This window comes from Pleuronectes platessa, chromosome 7, assembly GCF_947347685.1.
Source record: "Pleuronectes platessa chromosome 7, fPlePla1.1, whole genome shotgun sequence".
NCBI classification, from domain to species: Eukaryota; Metazoa; Chordata; class Actinopteri; order Pleuronectiformes; family Pleuronectidae; genus Pleuronectes; species Pleuronectes platessa.
In genome coordinates, this window is record NC_070632.1 from 5834648 (window position 1) to 5845883 (window position 11236).

Genomic DNA, 11236 nt, shown 5'->3' on the forward strand with positions numbered 1-11236 from the left:
GTGTGACCTGAAAGTGTGTCTCTACTGTTTATTCTACTTTTTCTGCCATGAATTCAAAGAAGTGCTCCTCTTTTAGTTTATTTTCTGAGAAGCTTGAAGCCATGTTCTGAGAGGAAACGTTAACAAACCGATAGTTTTGTCTCTTAAAAGACGTATATATCCATCGCTCCTTTATGTATCCCCTGTGTGCGTGGACTCTCTGCTGTGAACTCCAGGTTAAACTGAGCGCGGATGCTGCAGACGCTGTGATCCAGACTGTTTTTGTTTTTTAAATCAGTTGATGAGGAAATGAAGGGATGGAGAGAGCGAGAGAGAGAGAGAGACAGAGAGAGAGAGAGATAGATAGATAGAGAGCATTTGAGGGTGTGTGAGTGAGAGAGAGAATGAGCACTGACAACCATGAAATGTACTTTGCAATGCTTCAAATAAAAGCTCTCCTGGTAATTTGAGAGAAATCCATTTTTCTTGGCTGTAGTTTTTTTCGGATTTAGGTCTAATCTCTTTGGCCAGGATGCTCAATCAGAGTCCTACCGCCAGACAGTTCTGAGAGGAGAAGACACAAAAACAGCCGCCTCAGCCAGACACACACAGAAAAAGCATTATGTGACCGACAATTCTGCGAATATCCCCTTCTTACATCACCTCCTTGTTTTCATCCGAACAATTACACCACTGTGGAAAGATTCCACGTCTCTGCAAATCTTTTTTTTTAGACAGGGATCTCCCTAATGCGGTGCAGCTATAATCTCTTTTACAAATCTTCAGTACGATTCAATCCTCTCATCCGCTGTCAAATCCTGGGGTGGCCTTCAAAACGGCCGGGGTCATGCTCCTTTTTCTCAGGAGAGTAGTCCAAGAAGGATGTGGAGGCATGCAGGGACGTGCCAGATGTGGATGTAATCTAGATTATAGTTGGATTTTAAAAAGCCCCACAGGCAAACGGGTTACTGCCTGAAACTCGACTTCATCCAGTTGCTTTAAATTTGCTTGCCCTGTTTTTCCTTTCTCCTTCAGAATCTGCAGTAATTCTAGGGCTGTCGTCGCTTGGGGCATATATCGCCCATAAGGAAGCGGCTGTAGCCCCAGTTGGATTCATAGGTACTGTGGAATTTGTATTTCAGCTTTATTGTATTAGTCTAATATATACAGCAAATAAACCTTACATTGAGAGATATTGCGGATTTTGTAAATTCTAAGGCTTTTTACCCATCTGCATACCAATGTGATTTCAGCTGTTGTATGGTTTCAGTCAAAAATACACATTTATTCATTGATACTGCACAAAGGATGACGTCTAACAAGCTGTTTTTATTACTCTGGTTTTTATTACTTGTTTGGCATTTTGTTAAATGTCTCCTGCAGAGGTACGTGAGAGGACTGACACCGACTCTCAAGCCCACATGTGAAACTAGAGCCTGGAGGGAAATGGACGAGGAATTGAAACGACTGTCTCCAAACTGCAAACTGTGTTTTCCAGACATTTGTCCAGTGTCTGATATCTCTCTCCGAACAAATGAGGCTGACATCACGTGGCTATTAAGACACATCACAAACTGACAATAACTCCAAACCGGTTTTTCCTCACAAACAAAACCACTTAGACGCCACCAGGAAGAGTTGGTAACTGTTTTTCCATTCAGAAGTTATTTTTAGATTAAGATAAAGCTTTTGCACACACACACAAACACACACACAAACACACACAGACTAACACTTTTTCTACAAACACACACTCAACCTCATACTTCTATCTTGTGGACACTTTTTTATCATAATGCATTCCTGAGCCCCTTATCTTGACCTTAACCATCATAACTAAATGCCTTATCCTTATCCTAACCCTAACTTCAACCTTATTCTAACCCTAACCCAAAGGGGACACAGGTCAGAAAGTGGGGACCGGTCCTCACAAAGATGTTTGTACAGGACAGGTACACACACACATACACGCACAAACACAGACACACACACAGTAGTGTCTCCACCAAGACCCTGACCTAACTTAACTTATGGGGACCTGCTTTCTGTCCCCATTAGTTCATTATAAACTCCAATGTGACTGCGTAATCAGACTCAGGTCCCCACAAGGCAAGGCAATTCCTATCTCTCACACACACACAAACATGCAGGTTGTTTCCTGGATCTCGTTGGGGGACGGGGGGGGATCTAGTTTCCTGCGGCTCTTGTATCCTTCACTTAGGACCTTGTCTGCAGGCCTGGTGAGCCTGGAGACATCGGCGATCCGCAGAATAACAAAAACGCACGGCTCTCTCACGAGTGTCCCTCCGCGGCCGTGTCAGCCCGTCTTCCTTTCTGCATTTCACTCTCCGATTTTGACGCCTCGCTGCTTCTATTCATGTCCATCTCTCTGAAAATCAGCCTCTTAACTAGATTTACATGACTGCTCATCCGAAGCAGTGTTACTGTCATCCAGAAAGTCAAACACCAACACGCAACAGCACCGCGCATAATGAATTCAGCCACATCGAACTTGTTGGAGAAGTTCAACCGATCCATCAAAAGTTTGTAAAGCCATCTCTGTCTTTCTCTCTCTCTCTCTCTGTCTCCCTCTCTCTCTCTCTCTCTCTCTCCCCCAGATGCACACGGACAAACGCTCTCTCGCTCACACACCTACTCACAACGTAGATCAAGGTTTTTAGTGGGAGTTTTTCTTGCTCATTCAGAGTCTTGAGGTTGGACGGGGTCACCTCATGCATTCATTGTTCCCGCACTGTGGGCGTTGGGAAGCTCCTGTGAGACTGTGATTGTGATTAAGAAGACGGCGAAAATCAAACTTAACTTGCAAATGTGTGTTTTCTTGCAGCTGGTGAAGTGAGGATGCTGGTGCTGCAGGGCTGGCGCGGTAGAAATGGAATGTGATGATGATGATGATGATGATGATGATGATGATGATGGCGAACCTGGCAGACACATGGATTGTCTGTCATGTGTGGCACCTGCCTCCCTCTTATCGTCGTGACATTTATATAGACAAACCTAGAGATTGTCTTTTTGCGATGGGAAAAGGGGGAGAAGGAACAGAAGAGGAGAAGTAAGTTGATGTTGTTTTCGAATTCTCGTCGTCTCCTGTGCTCCACGCCTCTCTGTTTTTCTCTCATGGCTGCAGGCTAAAGGATCCAGTTTGGGGTAAAGAGCCTCTCAGTAAGTCAATCCTGAGGTATCACTGTTTAGGAAAGATTTGTATTATTAATGAGCCAACTCTGAGGATTCCTGCAGGGGCCTCAGAGAGACTGAGGATGATGAGTCAGAGACAAAGTGATGAACACGACAATAAGCAGCAATATTAAAACAAAGTCTGTTTGCTGGTTTGTGTGTTTGTCAGCAGGATAACACAAACCCTACGGAAGGGATTTCCATGAAACTTGGTGGAAGGATGGGACATTGGACAGAAAGTAAGTTTTACAGATTTCCGAATAATATTTGAATTTTTATGAAAGTTATCAGACAGATTCAAGCTATCAGACTATGGGCAGTAAAGGTCTCTGGTCCGACTCCACGGAGTAACAACAAGAAAACAAAACAAACAACAACAAAAAAAAAAGTAGCTGGACGGATTAACAACAAAAAGACGAACCTGGATGAACAACACTTTCATCTGTCCAAAAATCCAAGAGGATTCTCCCTACCCTGTCTAGTGCCCCTAAGCAAGGCACCTTACCCCCCCAACATCTGCTCCCCGGGCGCCGTACATGGTTGCCCACTGCTCGGTGTGTCCTGCACCAGATGGGTTAAAAGCAGAGGACAAATTCCCCTCAACTGCATGAGTGTGTCTGTCCATGTGTTTGGGATAAATAAATGTATCTTAATCTTAATCTAGATTTATGGGATTTATATTTAGGAGTTGGTGCAATTTGATTGTATAAAAATCGGGATGTATTTAATTTAAATGTGGTTTCTTAAGGCAACTGTTGTCTATATCTCTTTTCGCAAACGCTAGCTATATCTGGCTTCCCCTGCTTCTACGCTACGAAAAAAACCCAAGCTGATTGATTCTAGCTAGTTAACGGCAATGTATGATATTAATCTTCTCATCATCCCAGTCTAAAACTCTAAGAAACATGAATGAGGTGCAGCTAGCAGCCGATGGGCTAAGCTTAGTGTAACACCTGGAGGGAGAAGTTTGGAAAAGCTAGTTTTTCGTATGAAAACTCTGTGGCTGCGTTTTAGTCTGGACGGGCAGAGACAGAGATGTTTGAGGACAATGACCTTAGACATTAACATAAGCTCGCTGATTGGATCTTTTCAGTCACGTCCTATCACAACCGTTGAGATGCGTTTCCTACTTTCCATCTAGCCTGTAGGGCATAGCCACAGTGTGTATATAACAAGGTGTAGCTGAATATTCACCACAGAGACGTGAGAGTGGTTTCAACTGTCTCTCCTCACCCAAGGCAAGAGATGTAAAACAATATCTTTAAAATTCTCAGTGCATATGGCAGCACAGGGTTTCATCCGGAGAGGATTCAAACTCAGTTAGTGAACCGAGTGATCTCCCGGAGCTACGTCTGATTTTTGTCTGGTTTTAACACCGCGGAGACCCAACACGTCTCCCGACAGCCCAAACCACTGAAAGACACGAGGAGCAGCAGGAGGGGAGGAAGCTTTTTAAAATTCATGGCCAGCTTTACTTTCATCCTATATTTATATACTGATGGCGGCTCGGCAGCTACAGTTAAGTGCCGCTGGCTCGTCTGAGCTCGGAAGAAACGCTGTGATTTAAATAGTCAAGACAGTAACTGACTTTCAGGGTTCTTTAACCTTGAAAGGGTTTTAATAAAGAAAAGGGAAAAAGTGTGTTTGTAGGGACATGAAGTCGACTTGTTCCCGGCCTCTGTTCTGCCCCCGTCGCTGAATGTTCTCCTGAATTAAAGAGCAGCTTGAAATTTTCATTGTGAGAAATTGGAGGGAGATCTGTGTCTTCGGCTTTCAAGACGACCCAGTTGAGGTAGGTCCCCTTCGTCTAGTTTTTTTATCAGCAGTTGTTTAATAAGAAATTAAATGATGATAATGAGTTAATGTCGTTAATGAAAGAGATATGGTTTGTTTTCCAGAAACTGATCCTCTTTCTTCATAGTCTTTCAACTTATTTATGATCATGTTAAGTAAGTCATCTTCATCACAACATGTCACAGTATTTAAACTATTTTTCACAATTTGAAATTCTACTATTTCCGAGAAAATGTAGTAAATAGATCAAAAAACAAATGAAACCGATGAAAAACGTTGGTTTCCAACTTTGTACTGATTTACGGAATATTAAGAGGCAAAGAATCAAGTTGCAGTGGCTGTCAATCATACAATGAGACATGAGGCGGCGCTTTTAATGTGCTCTTGTGCCATTATGTGCTGCATTCAAGGTCAAACTGGGAAACTCCACCAGAGATTTTGTGCTCCTCTGCTGGCATTTTCCAATTTGTCTTTTTGAATTTTCTTCTTGGTCATGAGATATGATCAGTCTGCCTTTGCTCCCTGGTGTTTGAGTCAAGGTGGATGCACACCACAAGATTTCTGAGAAGAAGTGGATCCAATTAAGCCAAACTGACACAGGCCATCAGGAGGGACGCCCCCTGTAGAGCCTATATTCCACCATCACTGTGGACAGAACATCGTGGCACAGATTGTAGATGTAGAATTTTAATCAGCTGAAAGAGTCCCAGAGTGTCTTCTCCCCCTAATCTAAAGAAATGAAATAGAAAAGTGAAGAAAATCTATGAAGGGGTACCCTGCCAACTCTGACTCACTGTAGGGACAGCAATTCACTGAATTACGTAAATTGTCAATAAAAGCAACAAAAGTTGTTTCGCTTTCTGCCCCGACACGAGAAAGTTGGGTTGTGGTGCAGAGTAGGGAATCAGAGGAGGTGGGGAGGCTTGATGAAGATGTAAAACTGCAGGAGGACAGAGTTCTCTCAGGGCGACAGGAACGAGGAGAGACGGAGGAGCAGCGAGGGGTAAAGATAAAAGAGGACGGAGAAGAGGAGTCTCTTTTTTCTGCTTATTATGCAGCTTTGTAATGAGCTGGACTATGTGCTTGGACTCTGGATCAGATGTTAGGGTGCTGTCGACTTCACTCTCATGATTCACCTCCCTTGAAAGAAGATTGGATAAACGCACACACACACACACACACACACACACACACACACACACACACACACACACACACACACACACACAAATAGACACATGGAGAGGGAGAGAAGCAACCAGAAGCTGCTACGAAGGCCATAATGAAAACAAAAAGTCATCAGAGAAAACTCTTCATACTCCATCACTATCCCAGAGCAGTGCTCCATAGAGTTTGAACTAAAAAGTGCGTCTCTCTGAGAAAACACAACCCAGCTGTTTTGAAATAACAGTTAGAAACAAGGGAGATGCAACTTTCATTGAGTAAATGATGTAATTGTATGAAAACTCCTACAAGGCTCATTTATCAGAGATGTTTATATTCTAATCAATGTTCCTCTGCCTGTTTGTCTCTAATTGTGACAAAGTGACAGTGAAGCTGTTTAGAATAAAAGCAGCAGATTGGTGAACTTGATGAATTGCAATGAACTTTTATACTGACATAAAATATAATATCCTTTTAGTTTTTTCTTCAGCACCATCAGCTCGTCAAAACTTATACAAAGAAATCTGTTCTGTTGGAAAATCCATAGTCCTCAGAGTCATATATTGAGGACCACACATCAAGTTGGAGCAATTCAGTTTCTGTGCAGCGTGGATAAGCTCATGTCGGACACAGACAACGGTGACACAAGGACACTAGACAATATATGAACAGGACAATATCATGTAGTAACACAACAGTGCTTGAAGTGCTGTTTGGTTTCTGATGATGTATCTTGAACATTTCTGGAAGCATTGTCTGAAAATTGGTGCAGATATTCAAAGTGCTCCAGGAAATTAACCCTTGAGATTATTGCGATCACCTGATTTATCCTATAGCGCCACCAGTAGGTAACAGTTTGTGCTCATGGTTTGCCATGACATAAGGGGCCGTTTAATCTTTTAAACATAGTTAAACATAGTCAATGTAAAATATCTCTTATTATCATATTTCTGTTAGCCCTCCACCATTTCTCCTCTCTGTTCCTTTCTTCCACTTCCCATGAGCCTCTTCTTTGTTCCACCTGTCGCTGTGGGGGGTGAGGGGCTGCCACCAGCACACGAGGGAGCTATTCCCCTCTGGAATCTTCATTTTATAAAAAAAAATCCTCCACCAGCAGCGGATGCTACTCATTAACTCCCAGACCAAACACAGCTGTATCTCCACACACACACACGTTGATATTAACACTATAAACATGTATATATAGTTTTTTTTACTTCACTGACTTTGTGACTTTTTTGAGGAAAACATAATTTTGAAGAGTTTGTGTATGACCTTCATTTTGGCACAAAACCATGTAAATCTGAGTGGTGATATAAAGTGCTGCTTAATGCTGTTCACTGTTTTGCCTCCGGTGTATTTATTTATCTATCATAGAGTTCTAAAATACATTTTTACCCCAGATGAAGTTAAAACGGTTACTAGCTTTTCAGTTTCCTTCTCTGAGTGACTTGGAGTTGCAGGACACATGAACTTCAATAGCTTGTATTTATTCAGTTTAATGCAGTTTAATGATTGGAGTGTAGATTAGAAAATGCAAAAAAAATGTTTATTCAATTGGTGTTTATGGCTTTGCATTGGTAGATTTACAAGTGACATAAACCAGTATGACATGAAAGGGCACTAGTACATCCCTGCTGTGCAATAATAGGTAGACTTGATGTTGGCTAATTATTAATAATCATAAAATATGAAAATAATACAATTGTTTATTAAAAATAATATAATTATTAATTAAATCGATAAAGTTATCAATTAAGAATAATGAAATTATTAATGAAAAACAGTACAATTTATCAATTCAAGTCTTCCGGCTGGTCGTATGGTTTCTGCCTTCGCGGTTCTGTTGAGCTGTGGGCTCAGCTGCTGGTTGAAGTTCTCCTGCAGGACATCGAGTCACTACCAGGAGTTTGGTAGAGCTTGAGTTCCGAGGAGGTTTCCTTGGTGAGATGAGCTGGAAGCTGCACCTTTCCTTTTCTCATAGAGTTGGATGCGTAGGGAATATGCGAGCTGGAGAAATCAGGCTTCTCCCCTCGGCGATACAGGAGGACAGGCTGGCAGCCTTCCACCCACCGGATTGAAGAAAGAGATAGAGTGAGAAGTGGCCTTATATCGGCCTGGTGACCTCACAGGTCCTGGGCCCAGAGTGACCAATAGGAGTTGACCCTTGTGTTCTTTCAAACCTCTGGGTGAAGTTGAGGAATCCTGAGAGACTGAGTTCTCTGTGCTCTGGCTTTGTCAGCAACTAAGGAGATGTGGTGTCAGGCTGTTGACTAAACATATAGGTCAAAGGGGAGGCCTTTGGTTTCACTAAAAAACTGCACATGCGCACGTTTATAGAGCAGGTGCCCGGGGAGCTTTTGCACGACTGGTTGTTTGGTTAACACCTAGTTGCTCTACTTGATTTACCACTTCTCTCACCTGGATACCAGAGCATCACATCCACAGGTGAGAGCACACTAATATTCTGTCTGAGCTGTGCATACCTTGTGCTTTACACTATTTGTCTCTGCATAAGTCTTCATAATTAGACGCTTAATCCTCTGATGATTCAAACAAATGCATTTGGGAGTGGAGAGCCTGGGGGGGGGGGTTTGAGCAGGGCTGCACTTGTTTGCTCTGGTGTTGTGATTGGAAACGGGGATGTGTCTCACTTCGGCAGCCATTGATCTGGAAACAAATATTGTGTCTGTCCCTGGATAAGAAGGGCGTTAGTCATCCAGCAATACCAGCAGCTGTGCAGCAGTTTAATCACTGCTGTTGCAGATGATTGAGCAGAAGAAATCTCTTTCACACAAAACCAAAATCTGTGGCGATTTCTCTGCTCCTGATTTGCTATGATCTCTTTGAGATTTTTTAAGTAGCGTTGCTTTTTCATCCTCGCCATCAAATATTTATTTTAGTGGCCCACACGTTCACAGCAACACTTCTGATTCAAGTTTCAGCTGTAGCGTTAGAAAAGGTTTTGCGTGGCCAGCGGATGACCCGTGTCGGTGCAATCGACTTGTCGCCGGCTTCCACTCGGCGCCAACAACACCGCCGCCATCTGGGCAAAGCCCACACACACCTGTGCTTTCTGGGAGAGGGCCACAGAGAAAGGCTGAGGCTGCCGGGGCAGGGGTGGAGGGCGTTGAGACGGTTCGCAGGGCTGGAAAGGACGAGGTCACGCAAGGAGACAGTGGACTTTAAATTAAATCATCACAATAGTGTTTAAAAATAAGTAAATCCCACAAATGGCATTTCAGAAACCATTTAGAAGGTGAGGCACATATTTACAAAGAGCAAAAATAAGGATGATGAAATTTAAATCCATCCGTCCATGATCTATTCTGCTTATGTTTTAATCGTCACGGCAGGTGAGAGCCAATCCCAGTTGACGTTGGGCGAGAGGAAATAGAAATAAATGGAGAATTATGGGGAGAATGACTCTGTTCAACCTTTTCCCAACACGACCCCTGTCGTCTCCAACTGGGTCAAATTCCTCCAAGCTGAACATTTTGTTCTTGTGGGCAATTAGATATAAGAGTGCTTCGTGACAGGAGGCATTGACGTGTTTTTTTCTTTCTATCACTTCTACAAAAGTAACTGGGGGGGAAAGTGGAGAGGCCATTAGTCATGCACCTTTTCTCCCATTCACAAGGGGCAGAGGACGAGCTGATCCCTGGATTAATGGTTGTCCACGTCAAAAAGTTCCGATCTATTTCCCCCTGGGTTTGCTGAGTCCGCAGAATTCTGACAAGGCCGTCAGCCCGATCCGCTCCTCCCTGCTCTTCCCTCCCCTGTTCATTCACCAGTTATTAAGCTGAGTTATTCGCCCTCAGCTTAAAAACAAGGCCGTCTAACCATTCTTTGGGAGGGCTGAGAAAAGATAATGGATAGAGGTTTATCTGCGAGCTATAGGGGCGTGTGCGGCTGTGAAGCGCGTGCTGCAGTGTGTGTGGGCTGCTGTGAATGAGTGCGAGTACATGGTTTGGTTTTGAAGCAGGCTCGAGTCCTTAATGATCATTGACTTAGCCATTTTTTTCAGGTGGGGACGGTGCCAAGGGCCAGTTTAACTGAGCCTGACTCGCCTGAGAATGAGCTCAGAAAAACACCTCGACAGTGTGAAGCTTCCTCAGCCCAGGAAGCAGCTGTGCACACGTTACAACCTCACACTTCTTTTAATTAAATCATCGGAGACCAATCAAGCTGTGTCAGGCTAGACGTATAAATATGTATTACGGCTCCGGAGCTTCACTTCAAATTGTTTCTGGATCGACAGAGCCAAGTCATTGTTTGTCCCACTGCGACCTGCTGGAGGAGCAAGAGCAGAAAACTGACTTAAACCACTGACATTCACATTCGGTAATGAGTTGTGTGTGCGTGTGTGTGTGTGTGTGTGTGTGTGTGTGTGTGTGTGTGTGTGTGTGTGTGTGTCTGCATTATGTGAATCATTACATTTTAGGTAGGTCTTTGAGGTAAAGACGTGATTTAAGGTGAGGGAAGTTTAGGTTAAGTTTAAGTAATAAGTTTCCAGGAAATCAATGGAATGTCACGGAGACACAACCTTGTGCGTGCGTGTGTGTGTGTGTGTGTGTGTGTGTGTGTTTGTTGTCTGACTATCACTCATATTCTGGCGACCTGTAGACTCATACTATATTAAGTCACATTATGGGGGCTTATCTTACTAAAATAAATCCTTAAATGCTAAGGTGAAGATTGGGTTTAGAAAATTAGCCATTAGGTTAGAATAAGGCTGAAAACACTGTGTATAGGTGTGTGGGACAAGTCACTAATCATAGAGCTGGAACGAGCTCCAGTCTGCGAGCCCCCCCCCCTGTAGTGTTACCACTTAAATGTTCTTCTGCAGTGACCTTGGCTCATCACACACACATGCACACAAGCTTGGTGGCCGCTGCTGCAGAGTTCTGTCTCGTAAAAATAAGTCTGAAGCGGCACTAGCTCGTGTTCTCGCGCCCGGAGGACAGAGTTTCTTTAATTGGGAGATTATTTGTTGTGAATGAAAGTCATTTATTTGAATCTTCTTTCATTGGGCATCCAGGGCTCTACCCCCGTTAACCCAATCAACGCTTAATGACTGAGAAGATACAGCGAAGCTCGCAGC